At 44.2% G+C, this 25607-nt stretch overlaps 1 pseudogene; it reads right to left on the bottom strand.

The window, feature by feature from the left end:
- Positions 1–24217, bottom strand: part of LOC128325169 (calcium-activated chloride channel regulator 1-like) — a 49694-nt pseudogene extending 25477 nt beyond the window's left edge.
- Between the last annotated feature and the right edge of the window lie 1390 nt (positions 24218–25607).

Raw genomic sequence — 25607 nt, 5'->3', positions numbered from 1 at the left:
AGGTTGGTTTCACAGCCATGACCCACTCCTGCAGGGGTGATGGACCTATTAGGATGGTTCGCCCAAAAAGGCTGCTGGACCCAGCAGGTTTCCAAAAGGCCTTGGAGGGTTTTGAAGTTGGTGTGGCCAGTGATTCTTTCAATGCCCTGGTGGGAACCTGGAATAGGGAACTGACCAGGGCAGTAGACATGATTGCTCCTAAGTGTCCTTCCCAACCTGCTTCAAAAATGGCCCCTTCCAACCAAGGAGCTGCAAGGGCTGAAGCGGTTGGGTAGGTGACTGGAACACAAGTGGAGGAGAACTCAGCTCGAATTTGACAAGATGCAGCATAGGACCCATTTGAAGGTTTATACGTAGCAGTGCATGTGGCAAAAAGGGGATTTTGGTCAGCCCGCATTGCATCTGCGGGTTTGTGTTCAGCAGAGCTATCCCAGGTCATGAGGAGTTTCATTTCTGCTCCTTCTGCTTCAAAACAGTTCCCAGAGGTGTTCTGCTCTGACGCTTTTAATGGGTTGTTTGTGGACAAAATCTCCTGTATTCGGGCTGATTTGGACTCCACTATTTCTGCAAGGTCTATGGAGGAGGTGTCCAGCGATCCCTCTTGAAGTGTTAGGTTGGATCAGTTTCAAGCTGTGACTCCTGAGGATGTGGACAAGCTGCTTGGGGCGGTGCAGCCCATCACCTGTTCTCTGGACACTTGCCCGACTTGGCTGCTTCGATCTAGCAGGGAGATTGTTGAAGGTGGCCTAGTTAATATCATAAATGCATCGCTGAGGGAGGGTAGGGTGCCCCCTTGTTTGAAGGAGGCATTGGTTAGACCACTCCTAAAGAAGCCTTCCTTGGACCTCTTAGCGATGGATAGTTACAGGCCAATCTCCAATCTCCCTTGGTTGGGCAAGGTGATTGAGAGGGTGGTGGCCGACCAGCTCCAGGCAGTTTTGGAGGAAATTGATTATCTAGACCCCTTTCAAGCTGACTTTAGAGTTGGCTATGGGGTTGAGACAGCCTTGGTCGGCTTGATGGATGACCTCTACAAGAGAAAGAGTATGACTCTGTTGGTTCTTTTGGATCTCTTGGTGGCATTCGATACCATCGACCATGGTATCCTTCTCGATCGCCTGGGGGAGTTGGGGACAGGGGGCACTGCTTTGCAGTGGATCCACTCCTATCTCTCGGGTAGATTCCAGATGCTGGAGCTTGGTGATAGTTGCTCCTCAAAACGGGAGCTGTTATATGTAGTCCCTTAGGGCTCCATTCTGTCACCAATGCTTTTTAATATCTACATGAAACCACTGGGTGAGGTCATCAGGAGGTTTGGTGCTGGGTGTTATCAGTATGCTGATGACATCCAAATCTACTTCTCTTTTTCATCTTCATCATCAGGAAATGGTGTTCATTCCCTAAATGCCTGCCTATGGAGAGTAATGGGCTGGATGAGGGATAACAAATTGAGACTGAATCCAAGCAAGACGGAGGTGCTCATTGTGGGGGCTCAGAATCTGAGGGATGAGTTAGATCTTCCTGTGCTGGATGGGGTTACACTCCCCCAGAAGGAACAGGTACACAGCTTGGGAGTACTTCTGGACCCAGGACTCACCCTGGTATCTCAGGTGGAGGCTATGGCCAGGAGTGCTTTCTGCGTCCATTCCTTGAGGACAATGACCTCAAGACAGTGGTGCACCAGCTGGTAACTTCTAGGCTTGACTACTGCAATGCGCTCTACGTGGACTGCCTTTGTGCGTAGTTCAAAAACTTCAGTTAGTTCAAAATGCAGCAGCTAGATTGGTCTCTGGGGCAACCCAGAGAGACCATATTATGCCTGTTTTGAAACAGCTACACTGGCTGCCCAGTGTAGCTGGCAAAATACAAAGTGCTGGTTATTACCTTTAAAGCACTGAACGGCTTAGGTCCAGGTTACCTCAGAGAGCACCTTCTTCTGCATCATCCCCACCACACATTAAGGTCATCTGAAGAGTCCATCTCCAGTTACACCGGTATGTCTGGTGGCAACTCAGAGGCGGACCTTCTCTGTAGCCGCTCATGGACTCTGGAATGCACTCCCTGCAGAAATCTGCAATTTTAATTCTATTGGCCTTCAGAAGATTCCTTAAAACCTATCTGTTTGGCTTGGCCTTCAAGGGTTTTTAAATAGTTGTAATTGGTTTTAATGTTGTAACCTGGTTTTCAGGGTTTTTAAAATGTTCTGATTGTTTAATGGCTGTTTTATGATGTGTTAATTGTTGTTTTACGCTGTTTACTAATTTCTGTTTTAATTTTTAACTGATTTTAATGGTTTTGTTTTAATTGTAAACTGCCCTAGCCATTTTGGAAGGGCGGTATAAAAATCAAATCAAATCAAATCAAATCAAATCAAATCAAATCAATAAATAAATAAATTACCAACAGGGGTGTAGCAAGCTGGGCGGTGGCCCAGGGAGAGGCCACCGCCACTGTGCTGCCCCTGCCTCATGCTGGCACAGGGGGCATAGCTGGTGCTGGGAAGGAGCGTGTGGTGCGCCCCTCAGCTTCTTCAGCCTGCAGAGTGCCTGCTTCGCCAGCTGAGCTGGATGTTTCCTTTTCCTACCTCATGAGAAGAAAAAGGGTGAGGGTGAGAGGGTGCTGGCAATGTCCCCTCCGCCAGTGTGATGATGCAAAAGAGGGGCAGGGCCTGCACATATTAGCACACCTGGCTTTGACCGAGGTGGGGAGAAATGTGGCAAGGTGGAGGGTATGAGGGCCAACTCTGGTGGCCCAAATTCCCCACTAAGTGAGAGAGAATCATCAAAATAATCCACACTCTATGATGCTGTTTGCTCCACAAGGGAACCTGAGGGGGAACACTCTGGTGGCCCCCATTCCCCATTAAGTGAGAGGAAATCATTTTTTTAAAAAATCTGCACTCTAAAATGTTGTTTGCTCCACAAGGGAACCTGTACTTTGTGCCCCACCCAGGTCCACTTCTCATCCAGCCCCACAAACCTCCTCCTGCCTTAGGGTCTAGGGATGTGCATGGTCCGGAGCGGTCCGGAGCGGCACCAAAGGGGGATCTCCCTTTACGGGCAGGGAGGGTTTACTTACCCCTCCCGCCGCTTTGCCCCCTCCAGCGCCCGTATTCTTTGTAGAAATTGGGGTGGCAGGATACCTCCCCGCCGCCCCTTCTGCCTCCAATGCTGCCTCCAGGACAGGGTGGGCGCGCGCGGCTTCACCTTGCAAAGATCCTGTTGCTGGTGCTGAGGGACTCACGGTTTAGTAATTACTGCTGCCAATGGTATTAAAAAACCCGAACAGAAGCCGGCACAGCACCGAGCCGGCCTCCGCTCCGGCGCAGCCACTGAGAACCGCTCCGCCAGGGAGGACGCGCCGTCGCCGACACGCTGCGGTGCCCAGGCAACCCTCACTTCCGGCTTCCATGCGACTTCCCCCCTACATACAGAGTGGCAGAATGAAGGCAGCCACTCTGTATGGAGGGGGGGAGTCGCATGGAAGCCGGAAGTAAGGGTTGCCTGGGCGCCGCAGAGTGTCGGCGACAGCGCTTCCTCCCTGGCGGAGCGGTTCTCAGTGGCTGCGCCGGAGTGGAGGCCGGCTCGGTGCTGTGCCGGCTTCTGTTTGGGTTTTTTAATACCATTGGCAGCAGTAATTACTAAACCGTGAGTCCCTCAACACCAGCAACAGGATCTTTGCAAGGCGAAGCCGCGCGTGCGCCCAGCCCGTCCTGGAGGCGGCATTGGAGGCAGAAGGGCCGTTGCAATGGCCTCCGAACCGGTTCGGACTCATGTCTATTAGGGTCTACATGATGTTTTATTCCAAACCAAAAAAGGACTTTCTTTTCCCTCACAAGACCAGGACTGCAGCCTTCTAACCACTCCATTCCTAAGCAATCGGAATGTTCCACTCAGCTAATCTGCCTCAGAGTCTTAGACAATATGAATGCATGTCATTGCAGTTGTTCAGGGTTGTGAGGGAGCTAGTATCTGCCCCACCTCCCTTGAACCAGAATTTGGAAGCATCAATCACCCGCTGTGATGTGTTTAATGAATTTTTCGCAGACAAAATCTCTCGGACTCGGGCCGACTTAGATGGAGACTCCACAATTAATTTGATGTCTGAACTGGAGGTGTCCAAGAATTCCTCTTATACAATTCGACCAGATCAATTTCAGTTTGTGACTCCTGAGGATGTGGACAAGCTGCTTGGATCGGTGAGGCCTACCACTTGTTCTCTTGACCCTTTTCCAATATGGCTTATTATATCTAGCAGGGAGGCTGTTGGAGGCGGCCTGGTAGAAGTCATAAATGCTTCTCTGAGGGAGGGCAGGATGCCTCCTTGTCTTAAGGAGGCAATTATTAGACCTCTTCTAAAGAAGCCTGCACTAGACCCCTCAAAGTTGAGCAATTATAGGCCTGTCTCCAACCTCCCGTGGCTGGGCAAGGTAATTGAGAGGGTGGTGGCCTCTCAGCTCCAGACGGTCTTGGAGGAAACTGATTATCTAGACCCATTTGAAACTGGCTTTCAGGCGGGCGATGGGGTGGAGACTGCCTTGGTTGGCCTGATGGATGATCTCCAATTGACAATTGACAGAGGAAGTGTTACTCTGTTGGTCCTTTTGGACCTCTCAGTGGCTTTCGATACTATCGACCATAGTATCCTTCTGGAGCGTCTGAGTGGGTTGGGGGTGGGAGGCACTGTTTTACAGTGGTTCCATTCCTACCTCTCGGACAGGTTCCACATGGTGTCAATTGGAGATCGTTGCTCTTCAAAATCTGAGCTTAAGTATGGTGTCCCTCAAGGCTCCATACTCTCTCCAATGCTTTTTAACATCTACCTGAAACCGCTGGGAGAGATCATCAGGGGATTTGGAGCTGGGTGTTACCAGTACACTGATTACACCCAGATCTACTTCTCCATGTCAACTTCTTCAGGTGATGGCATATCCTCCCTAAATGCCTGCCTGGAAGCAGTAATGGGCTGGATGAGGGAGAATAAACTGAAGCTGAATCCAGATAAGACGGAGGTACTTATTGTGCGGGGTCAGAACTCCAGAGATGATTTTGATCTACCTGTTCTAGATGGGGTCACACTTCCCCAAAAGGAGCAGGTTCACAGTCTGGGAGTACTCCTGGATCCACACCTCTCCGTGGTTTCTCAAGTTGAGGCAGTGGCCAGGGGTGCTTTCTATCAGCTTCGGCCGATACACCAGCTGCGTCCATATCTCGAGATCAATGACCTCAAAACAGTGGTACATTTGTTGGTAACCTCCAGACTTGACTTCTGTAATGTGCTCTACGTGGGGCTGCCTTTGTACGTAGTCCGGAAACTTCAGTTGGTTCAGAATGTGGCAGCCAGGTTGGTCTCTGGGTCATCTCGGAGAGACCACATTACTCCTTTGCTGATGGAGTTACACTGGCTGCCGATTGCTTTCCAGGCAAAATACAAAGTGCTAGTTTTAACTTACAAAGCCCTAAACGGCTTAGGTCCTGGGTATTTAGGAGAGCGTCTTCTTCGCTATGAACCCCACCGCCCATTGAGGTCATCTGAGGAGGTCCGTCTCCAGTTACCGCCAACTCGTTTCGTGGTCACACAGAGACGGGCCTTCTCGGTTGCTGCCCCGAGATTGTGGAATGCGCTCCCTGCTGAGTTACGATCCTCCCCATCTCTGGCTATTTTTAAAAAACATTTGAAAACCCATTTTTTTTACCTAAGCCTTCTCAGGTTTTTAATTTAAAAATACTGTTTGTTTTATGGTTTTTAAATTACTGTATTGTTTTAACTTTTATATGTGTTATATGTTTATCTTTTTTTACTTTTATATGTGTTTTAATTGTTGTTAGCTGCCCAGAGACGTAAGTTTGGATGGGATATAAATCTAAATAATAATAATAATAATAATAATAATAATAATAATATCCTCAATATTTCTAACTGGATAGACAATTTATTCCTGAAATGCCGACACAGAACTATCAACATTAATTTCAGAATTTAAAACTATCCTAATCTCTGTAGACATTTCTTTGGGAAATAAAAAACAAACGAAAAGGACTTACTGAAGCCATACTTCCAGAAACATCAAGTACTAGACACAGAACTCTCTCTCGTGTTTGCAGCAAGGAGATAGTGGGGGCAGGTGGAGGAGCTTTGAGTGGAGATGAACTAGCAAAGTCAGTAGAAGTCATGATTACTTCCCATGTGCTCCTTTGGTTGCACAATTTGTTCTGCATATTTGGTGCATGGATGTTATGATTACTCTTGTCGCAGAACTGAGTAACCTTTTAAAAAAAAGAAGGAAGGAAGGGAAAACAGGTTAAAAGGAAAACACATTGGATTAGAATAAATCCCATAGGCTCCCAACGGACATTAGTAATGCTTACTGAAGACAGATTTTGCATGTACATTATAGAGGCAGGAGTGCTTTGCCTTTTATCAGGAACAAATATGCATCCAGTTTTATACAGCCCAGTTCGTGGGTCAACTTCACATCTTCTAATTTTTCCTGTGTCAGTTTGGAATACAAATTTACCTCTGACATCAGCTGAGCATCTAAACAAAATAATAGACCCAGGTATTATTAGCAAGCCAAAAAGACAAAAAATTAATACACCCTAGTATGAGTAGTGCCATACTGTTCTGGATAAAATGTGCCCACCCAAAGATGAGATTTTTTAGTAGCAGATGTTGGGCCTGCTAATTCACTTTAGCCATCGTGCTACAAATATATTAAGGCCAGGTTCACATACATTGTGGAACCTACTAGCAAACTTGGTAACCAACGTGACCATCTGAACCCACGGCATGACAGGAACTAAAGGTTCATTTGGTGGTGTCAAACTGAAATGTGCGTAACCAAGATTGCACGCTATGTGTGGATCCTTGCTCTTCATAAAACATTTTAGTTCACTACCAAACTACTGCATCGTGCTCTGGACAGCTACTCATACTTCATCAAAACTAACAAACCAAGTAAAAAATCATCAGTGGAATCAGGGGCATAGGGACTATAGAGCAAGGGGGGGATGATTATTCCCTGGCCACCAGGGGCCAAGGCTCCCTCTCGCCCTCAGCTAGGGTGCTCCCTTGCCCCCTCCCACTCCTAAGTGCCAAACAAAGCACTAGCCAGCTGGGAGCGCGAGGCACGCCCTCTCCTTTCCAGCCAGTGTTTCCCTGAAACGCAGGCTGTGCTGGGGCGGGGAGCCCAGCCAGCCAGCGTTTCAATAAAACGCTGACATGGGAGGGATGGCTATTGGCCATGCCCCTTCATCTGACATCAGATGCAAGAGGTGGGGCCAGTGCTGAGAAAAATAACAGTTGGGGAATTTGTTATAGTAATGAATTTAATAGATTACTATGGTGATGAAAACAAGGATTAGGATATAATAACTAGATATATAAATACGAAGAAAATATTCACATGAGAGCAAATATGGATGTTGTATTATAACTGTGTTGAAAGATGAACTGGAAGTCACACTGATATGTAGAAAACTAATAGAAAATAAAAAGAGAGAGAGAGAGAATGGAGCCTATCAGACCCAGCATAGCTTCCCTTCCCCAGTCAGCGGTTCATGGAATCACAGACTAGGAGCTCCTTTCCCTGCCTCCTCGAGAAGGCAGGGAAACGAGCTCCCAGTCAGTGATTCCAAAACCACTAACTGAGGAAGGGAGCTCTACCATGGCTGACGGCCCCCTTCTCGGCATTGGCCCTGCCCCTTGCATCTGACATCAGATGTAGGGGCATGGCTTGGAGTGTCTGCGATGGTAGAACCTAGGGGGCATGAGAGCCGTCAGAGGACGTTTTTCTCCAGCCGTAGCCATTCCCTAAGCCCCTGTGTGGAAAATTAATCATATCAACTGAAGATAAAATTTAAGAAGATCACCTTGTTGCTTCAGGTTTCTGCCCAGTTGCATAGAAAGGTGCATCGTTGTTATATTCATCGAAAACACCCCACCGGAGATGAGCCCACTCATGGACAAAGACTCTGCCTGTGGAGTACCAATAACAAACATGTAATGGCTGTAATGCTATTATTTACATTTACAAAATATACTCTTTAGAGATTGATTACAATATTTTGCAAGAAAAGTTGCAAAATAAAAGGAGAAATGCTGTGCAATTACACCAGCAACTGGGTAGCTATAACAGGGATGCCAACATTTCCATCTACCGGCCCCTGTAGCTCTCATAGTTGTGCTTCTGAGGAAAGATGCATGTGTATTTCCACTATCGTAGAACTGTTAGAAAGGTTTCAAGGGGTTAGAAGGGATAAAATACTTTTATTGCTTGAAATATACTGATAAACCTAACTTGCAAATATTGCTAATTCCTTGGCTAAACTTTGTGTGTTTTAGACTGAATGCAATAAAGCTCCTAATGATTTCTCAGGACTGACTTCTTCTTCGTCGTCATTATTATTATTATTATTATTATTATTATTATTATTATTATTATTTCTTGTTTACACAGTCAGACAGGTATTATTGACTGGTTTGTTTTATCCAGACATCGAGTTCTTCCCAAGGACCTGGGATGCCAGAATTTTATTGTCAATGTTGTTGCTGTTGTTATAGATATCGTCGCAGAATATAGGCTGTTCCCAGTAATGTTGCTTTTTGTAATTGGCTGATGGTGATTTCTGTGGCCCCTATGGTGTTGAGGTGCTCTTCAAGGTCTTTTGGAACTGCACCCAGGGCGCCAATTACCACTGGGATTATTTTGGTCTTTTGCTGCCACAGCCTTTCAATTTCAATTTGTTGATCTTTGTATTTGGTGATTTTTTTCTATTTCTTTTTCTTCTATTCTGCTATCCCCTGGTATTGCTATGTCGATTATTTTAACTTGTTTTTCTTTTTTCTCGACTACAGTTATATCTGGTGTATTGTGTGTCAGATGTTTGTCTGTTTGCAGTCGGAAGTCGCATAATATTTTTACATCTTCATTTTCTACCACTTTTTCCGTTTATGTTCCCACCAATTTTTGGCTACAGGTAGCTTGTATTTTTTGCAGATGTTCCAGTGTATCATCCCTGCTACCTTGTCATGCCTTTGTTTGTAGTCAGTCTGTGCGATCTTTTTATAACAGCTGATTAGGTGGTCCACTGTTTCATCTGCTTTACAGATGAAGGCGGCACTTGCTGTTTGTTATTGACTTTTCTACTTTTGCTCTTATTGCATTTGTTCTTAGTGCCTGTTCTTGCGCAGCCAGTATTAAACCCTCTGTTTCTTTCTTCAAGTTGCCATTCTTAAGCCATTGCCAGGTCTTGGTGATGTCTGATTTTCCACTTATATTGTGCAAATATTGACCATGCAGGGGCTTATTTTTCCATTTTTCTGCTTGGTTCTTGACTTGTTCTTTCTTGTAGGCCTGCTTTCTTTCAATGGAGTTGAATAGTTTCACGTTATTGACCATTTGAAGTGCATCTTCTTCACTGTCCTTGATATATTCTTCAAGGCCTCTTTTCTCCTCCTCTGCTGTTTGATGGACTTGCATTCCTCTTCCACCTGAGCTGCGAGGGAGGTAAAGCCTATTTACATCACGGCAGGGGTGCAGAGCATGCTTGATGGTCATGATTTTCCTGGTCTTACGATCTAGCGTCTCTAGCTCTGCCTGGGTCCAGTCTATTATCCCTGCAGTGTATCTGATAACAGGTATAGCCCAGGTGTTTATGGCTTGTATGGTGTTCCCGCCATTGAGTTTGGACTTGAGGATTTTTCTAACTCTCCTGATGTATTCACTTCCCATTTTTCTTTTAACTTCAATGTGTGCGATGTTATCAGCCTGGAGAATGCCCAAGTATTTGTAAGGTTCTTTCTCTTCCAGGTTCTTGATCTTGCTTCCATTGGGCAGTTCTATTCCTTCTGTTTTTGTAATTTTCCCTCTGTTCATTATTAATGCAGCACACTTGTCTAGTCCAAACTCCATTGCTATATCGCTACTGAATATACGGACAGTGTTTAGCAGTGATTCGATTTCTGACTGGGACTTTCCATACAACTTCAGATCGTCCATGTACAGCAGATGGTTGATTTGACTTGATGTTTTAGATGTTTGGTATCCGAGGCCTGTTTTGTTTAGTATTTGTGAAAGTGGGGTCATGGCGATTACAAACAACAGAGGGGATAGTGAGTCCCCTTGGAAAATACTTCTTCTAATGCTAACCTGTCCAAGTGTCTCGCCATTGATTGTTAACTGTGTACTCCACATGCTCATTGCTTTTTTTATAAATATCTGAATGTTTTTGCTGACACCAGTTGTTTCTAAACATTGTAGTATCCATGTGTGAGGCAATGAATTGAAGGCTTTCTTGTAGTCAATCCATGCAACACTTCGATTTGTTTTTCTTCTCTTGCAATTTTCTAAAATCATTTTGTCAATCAGCAGCTGGTCTTTTGTGCCTCTGGTGTTCGGGCAATTTCCTTTCTGTTCAACTGGAAGCTGTTTGTTAGTTAATAAGTGTTGCATGACTTCATCTGCTATTATTCCAGTTAATAATTTGAACATGGTTGGCAGGCAGGTTATTGGTCTATAATTACTTGGGACTGCACCTTTTGCTGGGTCTTTCATGATGAGATGAGTTTTCCCAGTTGTTAGCCATTGATCAATATCACCTCCTTGCAAAATGTGATTGAACTGTTTTGATAGTTATTTATGAAGGCTTGTTAGGTGTTTAAGCCAAAAGCCATGCAGTTCATCATTGCCTGGCGCAGTCCAATTTTTAAGTTTCTTTGCTCTTTCACTTATTAATTCTGGTGTTATTATTAGATCTTGCATTTGTTGGTTACATTTTTTGACCTCTTTCATCCAGCCTGCTTTTTTATTATATTCTATTGGATTGTCCTATAATTTCCCCCAGAATTGCACTGTTTCTTCTTTATTTGGTGTTTCTAGGTTTCTTGCAGTTTCTCCTTCTATGCTTTGGTAGAAACGTCTCTGATTCGACTGGAATTGGAGATTCTGCCTGTGTTGTGTAATTCTGGCTTCATACCTGCTAATCTTCTTTGATACTGCTGTTATTTGCTGCTTTATTATTTCCAGGACTTCTCTAATTTTCCTTGAATCTAGGTGGTATTTTTGGATCAGATACTGTTTGGTGTTTTCATTCTTCAGCTTCTTGTCTTTCATATCTTTCAGTTTACTAGCATCTGATCTAAGCCTGGCGATTTTATTTTCTAATCTAATCTTCCATTTAGGTGATGTACTGCTTTCTTTTTTTACAGGTCCACTGATCTTATATCCGAGCTCTTGTGTTGTTATTGTTGCTGCACTGTACATTAGTTGGTTTGTTTCTTGCAAATTCTTGGTTGTTATCTCTGCAAGTGCAGCATTGACATCTTTTAATGCCTGAGCAAGTTGTTTTTTGGCAACTGTTTTTAGAGCTGGAAGTCGAACCCTGGTGGTTGTTTGGTTCATGTGCTCAGTTATTTTTTGCTTTAGTTCTTGTTGCTTTTCTGTTAAATGGCATTTGGGTTTTTGAGGTGAAGGCAAAGGGATGGTTGCCTGGTTTTGATTTTGGAACAGTTCAGTAACAGTGGCATCCTCGATTTCCAACACCTCCTCCACCTGCGCCTGAGCAACTTCTTCAATTGGTGGTAATTCTTCTTCCATATCTTGAGCCTGTGTTGCTCTTTGCAGTTCTTCCAGCTCAACACCTGTGAATACTTTATTTCTTATTATGTATCTTCTCTGGTCTGCTAGCCTTTGTTCTGTTATTTCTGTATCTGGATGCTTCTCTTTCCAAAATTGGTACATTCTTTTTAAATATCATCTTCTAGTTGGACTAGACTTGTAATAGCAGATCATTATTTCCTTGTTGGCATTTTTCGTATATATTTTTTCGGTTAAGCGACGTTTCTTCCAGTAACTTTGCTGTCTTCAGCCCTGGTTGCTCAACTGAAGATCCTGCGTCCTGTTGCCCACTTGCCACCAGATGTCCAGGGACTATAGCACCTGGCGCAGTCCTTGTTTACCCAGGCGATGACCGATCCGGTATAGATTTATTAAAGTTACGTCTCACCATATTGTTGATGGGAGAGGCACTCTTTGTCTGGCTCCTCTGGTGAGACATGTCCAGTATGGTTGGACCTCTGGCATAGCTCTCACCTTCCTCAGAGCACACAAGCCCCACAACCATGCCAAGGTAGTGCCTCACTGGGGGATTATTATTATTATTATTATTATTATTATTAATTTACACAGACAAGTATTATTGACTGGTTTGTTTTATCCAGACATCAAGTCCTTCCCAAGGACCTGGGATGCCAGAATTTTATTGTCAATGTTGTTGCTGTTGTTATAGATATCGTCGCAGAATATAGGCTGTTCCCAGTAATGTTGCTCTTTGTAACTGGCTGATGGTGATTTCTGTGGCCCCTATGGTGTTGAGGTGCTCTTCAAGGTCTTTTGGAACTGTACCCAGGGCGCCAATTACCACTGGGATTATTTTGGTCTTTTGCTGCCACAGCCTTTCAATTTCCATTCGTAGATCTTTGTATTTGGTGATTTTTTTCTATTTCTTTTTCTTCTATTCTGCTATCCCCTGGTATTGCTATGTCGATTATTTTAACTTGTTTTTCTTTCTTTTCAACTACAGTTATATCTGGTGTATTGTGTGGCAGATGTTTGTCTGTTTGTAGTCAGAAGTCCCATAATATTTTTACATCTTCATTTTCTACCACTTTTTCAGTTGTATGGTCCCACCAATTTTTGGCTACAGGTAGCTTGAATTTTTTGCAGATGTTCCAGTGTATCATCCCTGCTACCTTGTCATGCCTTTGTTTGTAGTCAGTCTGTGCGATCTTTTTACAACAGCTGATTAGGTGGTCCACGGTTTCATCTGCTTCTTTACAAAGGCAGCACTTGCTGTTTGTTGTTGACTTTTCTACTTTTGCTCTTATTGCATTTGTTCTTAGTGCCTGTTCTTGCGCAGCCAGTATTAAACCCTCTGTTTCTTTCTTCAAGTTACCATTCTTAAGCTATTGCCAGGTCTTGGTGATGTCTGATTTTCCACTTATATTGTGCAAATATTGACTATGCAGTGGCTTATTTTTCCATTTTTCTGCTTGGTTCTTGACTTGTTCTTTCTTGTAGGCCTACTTTGTTTCATTGGTGTTGAATAGTTTCTCGTTATTATTATGGCCATCATATTTCCAAACCTTAACAACCTAAATTTTCTGTTTTTATTATTCAAATATAAATGTGAATTGGCAGGTACTACCTCGTGGTCCATAAATAGGAAGCAGTTTGTCATTTGTCAGGAAGTTAGATGTGAAATGAATGTATCGTCCCTGTTGCCCACATCCTCCATACTGCAAAGTGTAGGGGTCATCTCCATACTTGGGGAAAGGATCTGCCACTATGACATAAGCCTAAAAATAAAACACCAGCTGGTTTAAATACAACCAAGAACAGGAATAACAGATTCCTTTTGATGTTAACTTTCTGCAGAAACATTTTCTAGGGCAAAATTCTGCTAGATTTTTATTCTGCATAAATTTTTTATTCTGCATTTGATTTGCAGTCTACATTTCGACAGATCTGTTTTTGTCTGATGAAGAAATCTCTGAAAAGCTGAGGCTCCATCCTTCTTTTGAGTAAATATTTGATGGGATATGCAATGTAATACTATGCATGTTTACCCAGAAGTAAGTCTCATTCAATTCAGTAAGCTTAAACCAAATAAATACCCATAGATTGCAGCTATACCACCAAGAAATGTATATACAAGCATGATGGCAACCTTCAGTCGCAACGTGGAACCTTGGGTGCAGTGGAACCTTAGGTGCAATGGACCCACGGTTCCGCTTTCCCCACTCCCCCGCTCTTCTGTCCAAATTCAGAGGTTCAATATAGCTCCCTCTCTGCAGTCTCGCTGACTGCAAAGAGGAGGGGGAACTGGCTGCCTGGACTTCCTTCTTTACTGAGTCCTGGCAGCAGACCGCACTACAAACTGAAGGTATACATCTCTGTCTGGGGAGGGAAACTTCTGGCCCATTTTGAAGCAAAAGTGTAATTGCCCACATTTGGATGTACTGAGAATGAAACTGGAGGTCCCTTCACCTCCAGTTTCATATTACACAGGAAAAGCTCTGGAGGATCGGACCAATGGTCCAACTAGCCCAGCATCCTGCTTCCTAGATGCCTTCAAGAAGCTCACAAGCTCAAGAGGACTTCAAGACACCAGATCAGTGTCACAGCCAATCCCAAGTAACTCACATTTTGAAGTCTGATGCTTGTGTATGCTACTTTCAGCTGTTATGTCTAATAGTAGTCATCAACAGAGCTCTCTTCCGTGAATTTGTCTAATCCCTTTTTAAAGCCATCTAAGCCAATGGCCATCTCCACAAATCCTGAAGAGCATAATAAAACAAATCCTATATATGTTTTCTCAGAAGTTAGCCCCAGTGAAACTTAGTTCTAGTGAGTGTGTACAGCATTATTTTCTTCGAATAAATAATACACACTTATTTTCTTCTAAGTTTTGCCTCAGTTGTTTTTTTTTAAGCACAAAATTCATCTGAGTATATTAATAAACTTCATACTTCATAGAGGAGAGCTGGTCTTGTGGTAGCAAGCATGACTTGTCCCCATAGCTAAGCAGGATCTGCCCTGGTTGCATCTGATTGGGAGACTTGATGTGTGAGTACTGCAAGATATTCCCCTCAGGAGATGAAGCCTCTCTGAGAAGAGCAGAAGGTTTCAAGTTCCCTCCCTGGCTTCCCCAAGATAGGGCTGAGAGAGATTCCTGCCTGCAACCTTGGAGAAGCCGCTGCCAGTCTGTGAAGACAATACTGAGCTAGATAGACCAATTGTCTGACTCAGTATATGGCAGTTTCCTATGTTCCTATACTTGTGGTTGAGTTTAAGTTACAAGTATACATTGTGCATACCTGTTCATAGGATTCTGTGGTTACTCGTTTATATTCAGGTTTTGTTCTCCACGTCAAAGGAATAACCACTTTTACAGTCTTAAAATAAAATCTTTGCTGTGTGGCACTGAAGAGATAAGCAGATGCGTCGGTAATCATGCCCTAAAGGAGGGAGGGAGAAAAAGAAATGGCTATTATACATTCAAGCCTCCCACAATCTAGTAGGTTCAATGCACATGTTTTGTCTTTGACATTTTTACTGGTTCTCTACCTTGAACAGCAGCTTGACACATGGGAATTGTTCCCCAATGACAAATGGGAAACTACGCCCCAATGGTGTAGTTTGTGATGATGTCATCCATCCCAATCCAAGATGGCAGACACAATGTTTGAGGTGCAAGTAGGCTAACTTGTGGACTGTCTGACCGATTTGAACCAAATTAGGTACAGTTGTAGTGAGTGACACACAGGGACACCTCAATGGCATAGTTTGGGATCATTTCATCCACCCCAATTCAAGATGGTGGACACATAAACCTTTGAGGCACAAATGGGCTAACTTGTGAACTGCCTAACCAATTTGAACCAAATTTGCTTTAGCTGTAGGGACACATAATGATGCCCCAGTGGTTTTCTTATCTCCCACTTATCTCTCTGCTATGAGAAGCTTCCTCTGTATAATTTATTTATTTATTCAATTTTTTTTTAAATAAATAACATTTTTAAAAAATAAACGTTCGCACATCCACCATGTTTGGATCGGGGTGGATGACATCATCACAAAATTCACTACACCAAACTACACCCCCACCCCCCATGAAATCATCATTGTCTGAGGATGAAAGGGATATGAGGATGGTTAGGGTACTTATAGCGCATTTGGATGCCTTGGAAAAGGCACAACTTCCTAGGGCACTTGATGCATGTCCTTTGGGAGTGCCAACGAGGCCGTGCAAGGAGCCACGAACCACCAAATGAACTAAATTATTTAAATCTTTATCCAAGTGCCTGGTGAAGCTGGAAGAGGATGGAATGGTCCCTGTGCCTACACTTGCGGCTACACCTGTGGACCTCACATCAGATCCAGTTCCTCAGACACCCGCTCCTGCTCCATCTCAGGAAGGACCGTCAGCTGACCCTGGAACAGGTGAGCAGCCCACCAGTATGTGGCCTTGGCAAGCAGGCCCTTACAGGTTTTACCTACCAGCTTTTTCACCCTATCAGTCTGCCCCCTTTGTGGGGACACAGGTTTGAATGCCGGGGAAATGCCTAGTCAATGCCTAGTCAACAGTTTCCAGCTTGGGAAGATTGTAATCAGGTATGGCAGGGCTCTGGCCTCCCTGGCCAAGTTCCTTGGACTAGTTCCAGCATGGCTAGCACAGCTCAAACTCCCCTTCCAGAGAACTAACCAGCTGGTTGGGTGTCCTTGCCACTCGGGGATCACCTGCTCCCTGCCACTAAAGAGAGGATCTGGCAAGGGGAATATGTGGACATATTTCAGCTACTATATAGAGAACCTGAATCCATTTCTAAGGAAGGAGAGCAAGTCAGAGAGTAAGAAAAAAGCAAGAAGAAGCTTATTGAAAGAAATTGAACCGATCTTACCAGTCAGTAGGATCTTGTTGATCATGGTGTTTGAACAGCTTTTGCCTACAATTTGGGGATTTTTGGAGGATAATCTCCCTCCTGACTTCATTTTGCATTTGGGTGGGAATGATTTAGTGGGTAAGTCAGGGCTGGCCATCTCCCATCAGGCTATGAGGAACCTAGGGGTTATCGAGAGGTGGATGCCCAGCATAGTTTTCATTTGGTCTGATTTACTGCAGCGCCGTATGTGGCATAGAGCACAGCAGCTGGGTGGGGTGGATAAGGCCAGGTCTAAGATTAGCAGGGACCTTGGCCCTTGAGTGGGGGTTTCATCCCACACCCTGATTTGGTTTCTTCCTGCCCTGAGTTGTTTTGGGCAGATGGGGTTCACTTGTCTCCCCGGGCTTCTGGCTTGTTTCTTGAGGTCTTAAGGAGAGGATTGGCGATGGTGTTGGAGGTTTGGTGGGTGGAGAAGAGGTCAAGCTAGGCTAACCCCTTCTTATGGCAGGTACAGTGTGGTAAGTTAGGTATGTTGAGCACCTTGCAGGCATATGTTTGGCATGAGGAGTCGTCCCTGCCATTCCCATGAGGCTTGGCAGCTAAGAGAGTGCTGGCTGGTTTCTTACTCCAGCTTGCTATTGGAATCACCACCCTCTAAGGCTTGGTGGCTTGGGGATGGCAAATCCTATTACAGGTGCCTGCACATTAGGTGGGCTAAGGTGGGCAGCAAGCAGCCATAGGATTAATGCTGCCTGGAGCCAAGGTGTTTCAGGTTGGACTCGTACAGCAACAGCGAGTCTATAGTTTCCGCACTGTTGGAGGTGGAGCACCAATCCTCTTGCTTATTGTTGATTAATACAGTTGTGGCCTATTTTCTCCATATCTATTGTCTTGTGTCTTCATTGGGTCCAGGTGCCAAAGTTTTCAAACAAGTTAGAGTTCCTACACCAACATCTTTCTGAAGTACAAATAAGGCAGACAGAGCACAACCCTAGTGATGTATTTCTTTCAACAACACAGTTACTTGAGGCAAATTGGGGCAAAACTCATGCAATGCCCTACAGAAGCTAAATCTGCAGGTTTTTATGAAATTCTGCAAAACGGTTTAAACAACTTCAAGGTGGAAGGCTTTGGAGAGTCCTTTTCCTGTTATGACTATAACAATGTGATTGTTTTAATGAAAGGCAGTATATAAATTTAACAATAAAAATTTTACAATAAAATTTTTAAAAAATGTTACTTGGCTCTCTATCACCCATGCTGATGCTCAGATGGGTCTAAATTTGATGCAGACATGAACATGTTCATTCACAGCCAGCAAATGTTGGATGATAAAGAAAAGCACTCTGAGAAAAGTGCCTTTCACTCAAGGGGTCCAGCAATGGGGGAGCGGCCGATAGTGGGGCAAACTACTTGTCTGAGGGGGCATCTCCCCCCTCCCCATTGCTCTCCTTTGGAACCAACCATGAGGTGGCACACATAGCCTAATATAACAGTTGCTAGAAATAGCTGAAATAGCAAAACAATAGTTTAATATCAGTCTTGAAAGAGAGAGCCAAGAAGTGTGCTCCAAAACAGTAGAGCTATTCCTAACACCATGAAGCTAAAATTTGGTGCACATGTGGTTAAAGATACCATGACTGCTTGACAAATTTGAAAATGAGATGTTTGTAAATTACCTCATCATGCCTCTGCAAAAATATTTAACCTACTTCCATATCACCTATTAACCTTGAGACTTGGGATAGCTCAAGACATTCTGATTTCTAGTAAAGCTTGTAAAAGTGATATATTCAATCTCTCATAGTCAAAATTCAGGCTACAAAGTTTACCTCATAAATTTTATTTATTTAATTAATTTATATAATGCCTGACTCCAAAGTCTCTAGGTGGTTTATAAAAATAGCATAGGAGCCAGCACGCTAAAACAGAACTCCTAGAATCACCCATGGGATTGCATACTGGACTCAGTTGCATCGCTGGGTCTTACACCTGAATGAGTGGGGCAGGGGATGAGACTGATATTTGCAACCTAGAATGTGCATCTGTACTTGCAGAGAGCAAGCTGGATTTACTAGTATACAACAATGGCAAATTTAATAATAGCAGAGGTGCTAATTTAATATATTTACAAGCATCTTACCTTTATGTTGTCAACAATTTTGTTGTCTTCAGCGAGCTGAGGGTTAATTGCAATAACAATGTCTTCAAATCCACCATTGGATAACTTTACCAAGGTCCCTGTCGCCTCCAGGAGTAGTTGCAACATCACTAAAACAAACCACTTCTTGAGCATCATCTTTGCTTGTGCCACTTACACCAGCCTCACTCGGAAAAATTATGGCACAGGCGTGTTATTTATGCAAGTGCTTAAGACACAGAAGAACCTGTTTGACTGGACTTTGAACTGTCCAAAAATGCTCTATTTGTTCATGTTCAGTATGATATCATTTGTAGAAAGTTCGTAATATAAAATGGGATTTTTAATTGGCTGTCACAATTTCTCCCATTCTTTCCCTCTATGATCCACCCTTCCAGCCTCTTTCCATCCTGTCTTAATCCTTGATCTCATATTTCATATGTGTGACATGCCATTTTATAGAGTTCCTGAGCCTACCAAATTATTTTATATAGATGTATATTGTTACAAAATACAATTAGTTACAGATTTTCCACCCCCTCTTAATTTTTCATTCAGACTTAGTAGTTAGGAAAGGTGAATATCATTCACAACCATCAGCTTGATTTTATTGTGAGAAAATAAGATACCATTGATAAGGTGCCATGTTACTTAACTGTAAAAGAAGGTAGGTCTCCTACAAATGTGATATAAAGAAATCTATTTAATAGTTCTTTATGGAGAATAGCTGTGTTGTAGCCATAACACCAAACCACGGTTTCAGGTACACACAACAACTTTTCACTATTTCCCATCATGTACTTCATGAAAATCTATTTTCCTAAATTTGAAAATCATCTTACAATTCATTTAAAAGGATGAACTAATTGTACAAAAACTTCCCATCCTATGTAATATCTGTAAGACAGAAAATAAAAGTCCTCTAGGAAGATTCTCTTCTTCTAGACTGCTTTTTGCAATGTTTCTTTTTGTCCACGTCTCTTTGAAGCAGATCTGTTTCACTCTCAATGATCCCGGGTTTCTCTACCACAACATGTTGCTCCATCATCAAAAATGTATGCAGTGATGATTCAGAGAGTTTTTCAAACTTTCAAGCATCATATTTTCACTCTTAGCACTGCTAAAAGTGATTCCTTTCATTTAGATATAGGCTTTCCTACACAAACATTATTACACCTAAGTCCTAAAGTTGTGTTCCTAAATGCTCTTTTTAAAAGCCTATGTCCTGGCCTGACACAGTGAGGTCATGCACACAACCTCTTCGGAAGGGCTGGCAGGGCGGTGGGCACCTGCCTCCCCACACACAATGTCCCTCCACACTTTGCTCTACCACTCGCTGTAGCACATGAGCAGCACCATGGCAAGTGGCAGAGCAGGCAGTTGGAGGAAGAAGTCATCCAGCATCCCTCAGTGCATCACACCAGGAGCCTTTGGACCAGACATGACTGACTTCACTTTGGATACAAGCTGAATAAGAAAGCCCAGCATGTTAACAAAGCCTGATGACAGTAGTCTTTACTTGTACTTGGAGGTTTCCAGAATACGGCAGGAAAAGGCCCAAAGAACTTTATTAAGAGCAGTTCCAACACAACAGCAGTACAAAACAACAACCTGAACTGAAAAACCTAGCTGCTGCTTCCTGTCCCCTTTTTTATCTTCTGACTCCTCTCAGCTGATTTACACTATCAAGCCACTTAAAGGCACAGGACAACCCAAGACTTAGAAAGCACAGAGGTCCTCTCTCTGCACCAGGAAGATAACCATCCCAATCCACATTACAGTTCACCAATCAGCAGCTTCCAGGTACCTATCATCACATTTGCATATGTGCAGGTTTATCTAGTTTGTTCCAAAGCAGCCCCCACTCACAGGCAGGATGCCTCTGAATACCAGTTGCAGGGGAGGGGAGTAACAGCAGGAGAGGCCCTCAACTCCTGCCTGTAGGCTCCCAGTGGCATCTGGTGGGTCACTGTGTGGAACAGGATGTTGCACTAGATGGGCCTTGAGCCTGATCCAGCAGGGCTGTTCTTTCTGTCCCACCACACAGTTTCTGGTTTAGAATAACATATTAACAGCCACTTGCAAAGACCATTATCTACTAGGCATGATAAAGCAAACCCATTAATCTGGGACAGTCTGTCAACTGGGAGTCTGAGAGGAAATGTTAGGCTTCATAAAATAGGCAAATTTTGGCCATCATACTGCAAGGGTGGGGGAGAATTACATCCTGAAGGAGTATGTACTTAGGCCTACAAAGTAAAGATATAAATTCTAAGGAAAATAAAACAAACTGTATGCCCCTGTTATGCAAAAAGAAGGTGGCTGGCATTATGCTTCGAATGGGGAATGCTAAAAGGAAGAGTTTTCTAGTCTAATTGTTTCATTGGTGGTTTTTTTGGGTTTTTTTATGGTAAAGGCAATGTAAGGCTTCATTACATAGGCAAATTTTGACCATCATACTGCAAGGGTGGGGGAGAATTACATCCTGAAGGAGTGTGTACTTAGGCCTACAAAGTAAAGATATAAATTCTAAGGAAAATAAAACAAACTGTATGCCCCTGTTATGCAAAAAGAAGGTGGCTGGTATTATGCTTCGAATGGGGAATGCTAAAAGGAAGAGTTTTCTAGTCTAATTGTTTCATTGGTGGTTTTTTTGGGTTTTTTTATGGTAAAGGCAATGTAAGGCTTCATTACATAGGCAAATTTTGACCATCATACTGCAAGGGTGGGGGAGAATTACATCCTGAAGGAGTATGTACTTAGGCCTACAAAGTAAAGATATAAATTCTAAGGAAAATAAAACAAACTGTATGCCCCTGTTATGCAAAAAGAAGGTGGCTGGCATTATGCTTCGAATGGGGAATGCTAAAAGGAAGAGTTTTCTAGTCTAATTGTTTCATTGGTTTTGTTTTTATTTTTATGGTAAAGGCAATGTAAGGCTTCATTACATAGGCAAATTTTGACCATCATACTGTAAGTGGAGGCGGGCGGGATTACATCCTGAAGGTGTGTGTACAGTACTTAGACCTACAAAGTAAAGACAGAAATTCTGAGGAAAATAAAACAAAGCTGCATGCCCCTGTTATGCAAAAAGAAGGTGGCTGGCATTATGCTTTGAATGGGGAATGCTAAAAGGAAGAGTTTTCTAGTATAATTGTTTCATTGGTGGTTTTTGGGGGGGGGGGGTTTATGGTAAAGGCAATGTAAGGCTTCATTACATAGGCAAATTTTGACCATCATACTGTAAGTGGGGGCGGGCGGGATTACATCCTGAAGGTGTGTGTACAGTACTTAGACATACAAAGTAAAGACATTGTGTCGGTGGATAGCTTCTGCCTTTTAGGATCGAGCATAAACAGTAAAGGATCCAGCAGTCAAGAAATATGCTGCAAACTAGGACTTGGTAGGGTTTCAATGAAGGCCTTGGAAAGGATATTTGGATGCCATGACGTGTTATTGCTACAGCAAAAAAAAAAGCACTCTGGAAGCATACATACTGGCCCAGCAAATGGAAAGATGTAAAGCTGCCTTGGATTCCAGATACATGAAGAGGCTTGTTTCAGCTGGAGTGGAATTTCCTTTAAATGCATGAAGTTCCTCCATTCCTTTGTCAGAAGACAAGGCAGACTGATTGTGTTCCGGAAGTGGTCAAAAACTCAGCTTTTTGAGCTGCAGATTGGTTCTTGTTGAAAATTGAAAAGATTTTTGATAATAAATCGTCCTTTCTAAATTAACTAATTTCTTGTTCATCCTCTAAAAGGTACCCCATTAGTACATCTCTTAATATGCCTTGCATGGACTTGCCTAAAAAAATAAATCATTTATGAGAAAAACATAGATGTCAGGAAACCACGCCCATGAGGAAGGGAGGTGAATGATCAGAGGAGTTGTGCCGGGGGGCGAGGGCAGCACCACTTATCTCAAGCTGCAGCAATGCCCCTGCCAATTAGCAGCAGTCTAGCCGGCCCAGGGATGACTATCGCAAGTCACTCCCAGCTGAGGGAAGGAGCACACAAGAGCTCAAGAGCGTCTAGCAAGACTTCAGGCCACTCTCACGAGATTTGGGCGTGAGACTTTGGCTGGGTAAAATCTTGCGAGAGTTGTCCCTGCTGCCAGGGACTGTACAGTATAAAAGAGAGCCGGCCAATGATGAAGGCCCGCATAATGTGTGTGTGTGTGTGTGTGTGTGTGTGTGTGTGTGTGTGTGTGTGTGTGTGTGTTGGGGGGGCCTCAGCAGCAGTGGAGCCCTGTGACCCCCAACAACCTGAGCCCTGGTCACCAGTAGCCTGGCAAGTAGTTAAGACAGTGCGAAAGGAAAGGGAGGATAGTGGTTGCGGGTTATCTGTTTCACTTTTCCCAAACGTGTGTCCCCAGATGTTGGACTACATCTCCCATAATCCCTAGCCACAATGTGTGGCATCATAGATGGAGGGGGGACATTGTGGTGGTAGACTCCTTCCCAACGTACACACATTCACTAGGACATTTACAGGGAGCCCCAGAAACACAGGGGCTCCCTGCAGACATTCTAATGAACAAGCATAGATTTAGGGCAGAACTTGTCACATGGATCAACCTGTTTACACAAAGTTCAGCCAACAACCCAGGAGTGTGCTGTACTCAATGAAAACAGCTAGTTTGGGTCCAGGCCTAGGGTTTTGGCCTAGTCAAAGTATGACCATCTTTTCCTGTTTATTAGTTGTTTCCCCCACACAGGGAAAAATGAGGGAGGGGGGAGTTAGCAAAATGCCTAGGTGGGAAACCTTCCTTTGGTTTCCCAAAAATTAAGCCCAGGAAAGATGCCTGAAGCTGGGGTGCAGGCTCGCTTGGCCCCGGGGTGGGGGGGAGGAAGGGTGCCTCAAAACTGGGGTTCAAGCTGGCTTTGGCCAGGGGGGAAGAACATAGTGTTCCTTTCCAGGAAAGGTGCTTGACAGCTATGGGTGTTTCTACAATAAGCAACATTCAGTACAACCACTACCACACTTAGAGCCTGGCAACAGAATAGACATAAAACATGATGGAGACAGACAGTAAAGTAATGACAGACTCCTGCTGTTATGGAAGGAGAAACATGCCCAAATCGTATTTGGTCCAGACAGTTAGTGGAATACTTAACAGAAATCACAGTCATCTCCTTGTCGTACCTGAGAATGAACAACCTTCTGAGGAAACAGCACGTGCAACCCCAAGTTCTTCGATAGAGACTATGCCAGGGCCAGCCACCAAAAATGACAATGATACCATTACTCAGCTCACTACTCGGTCCGGTCAAATTATCTGGATAGCCTTGAGATTTCGAGATGAGTAATGGACCTACACATTGTCCAATGTTTAGTTGTGCTGTTAAAATAATAATATTGATGATAAACTGTTGTTGGCTTAAGAAAGTGGGAGATATGTGTGGAAATGTTGATGTAATATATCCAACCAGTAGGTGGCACTAGCATTTGCTAGTCGGGATCCTAATTGGAGGCAGAGTCCCTTCCAACTTTCTGCTTGTACTTCTTGTTGAACCTGTCTCTTCCTGTAACACAATAAAGGAGTCTTCCTTCTAATGCTATGGCTGCCTTCCTCTGAACTCACATGTCACTGATTAAACATGTGGCTGTACACTAAGGATGTGCACGAACTGGTGTCTGGCCGGTTCACTGGTGGTGGGGTTACCTTTAAGGAGCAGGGAGGGTGCCCATCCCATCCCCGTTTCCCCCACTGGTGCCAAAACTGGTGCCATGGGGCTGCAGTGTACCTCCTTGCAGCCCCATTCAGCAGCGTACCGGAAGTGGCTTGTGTGCATGTGGCGGGGGAGATGGGCACCCTCCCTACTCCTTAAAGGTAAATACACACACCCCGTCGCTGAACCAGCCGAATCCCGGACCTCTGTACATCATTCCCTCTAACAGGGATTCCCAAATGTTGACTACAACTCACATCATCCCCAGGCAAAGGCCATTGCAGCTGAGAATTCTGGGAGTTGTAGTGAACAACATCTGGGAATCCCTATTAGAGGGAACACTGCTTCCAAACTGGTTCGTGCACATCGCTACTGTACACCGAGAAGAAGCTTCCCCACTGTGGAGAGCTTCCTTTGCTCCTCAGCAGCTGTCATGCAAAGGGTGTGTATGATTTTTACAGAACTCTGCTTCTCCTGGACCCTGAAAGTGTCCTGTGTCACCTGAAAATATGTCCCTCTTGATTGGGTTGTGACCTCTAGAGCAGGACCGATGGGGAGGGGGGAGCCGGTACAAATTACTAGGGCCCAGTGGTCCAGAAGGAGAACCAGGGTGATAAAGATAATTATAAATTATCAGTATCTGTGGTTGGTGTCATCATCAGCCAACCCTTGAGTACAGCACATTCTGTTCCATCCAGGAGATTTCCCACACAAGGGAAATCTTGCTGAATCTCCTCCAGATGAGAGGGAGTCCATTTGCACTGCAACCAGATTCCCGCCAAGGTCAGTTCAATGTCTTTGGAAGCACCCCACACACAAATAGGGCTTTTCCTTCTGGATTTCACCTCATCCCGATTTATGTTTTGAAATCCTGTATTTTACTGGAGTTTGGGGGGATAAACCATAGCAAGGCGCTGACTTAAGTCTTCACATTAACATGATAAGAGCAAGTCACTTATGAAATTTTCCTGGCCCCCGCCACGAGCCCCCCCCCGCTGCTGCCAACAAGAGGCTGCTTCTGCTGCTGCCACCATGAGGCTTCTTCCGCTGCTGCTGCAAGGCCCACACACTGCTGCCGCCACCGCTACAAGGCCAAACCACCGGTCTTTAAAATAATTCTAGCTGCCATGTGCGCGGCTGGTGGGTGGGAGGTGAACTGAGCACCCCCTTGTGGCAGTGGTGGCGGGTGGAGTAAGAGTGGCTGCTGAATCTGACCGTCCAGCCCAGCTGCCCTTGAGAACTGTGAGGTGCTCCAGCGTGCCTGTGCAGTTTGAATAGAACATCAATGCACTGGAGCACCTCACAGTTCTCAAGGGCCACTGGGCCGGACGGTCAAGCTCAGCAACCACTCCC

The sequence above is a fragment of the Hemicordylus capensis genome, chromosome 4, assembly GCF_027244095.1.
Source record: "Hemicordylus capensis ecotype Gifberg chromosome 4, rHemCap1.1.pri, whole genome shotgun sequence".
NCBI lineage: Eukaryota > Metazoa > Chordata > Lepidosauria > Squamata > Cordylidae > Hemicordylus > Hemicordylus capensis.
The sequence above is the reverse complement of the archived record's forward strand: the minus strand, read 5'-3'. Positions and strand labels throughout refer to the sequence as shown.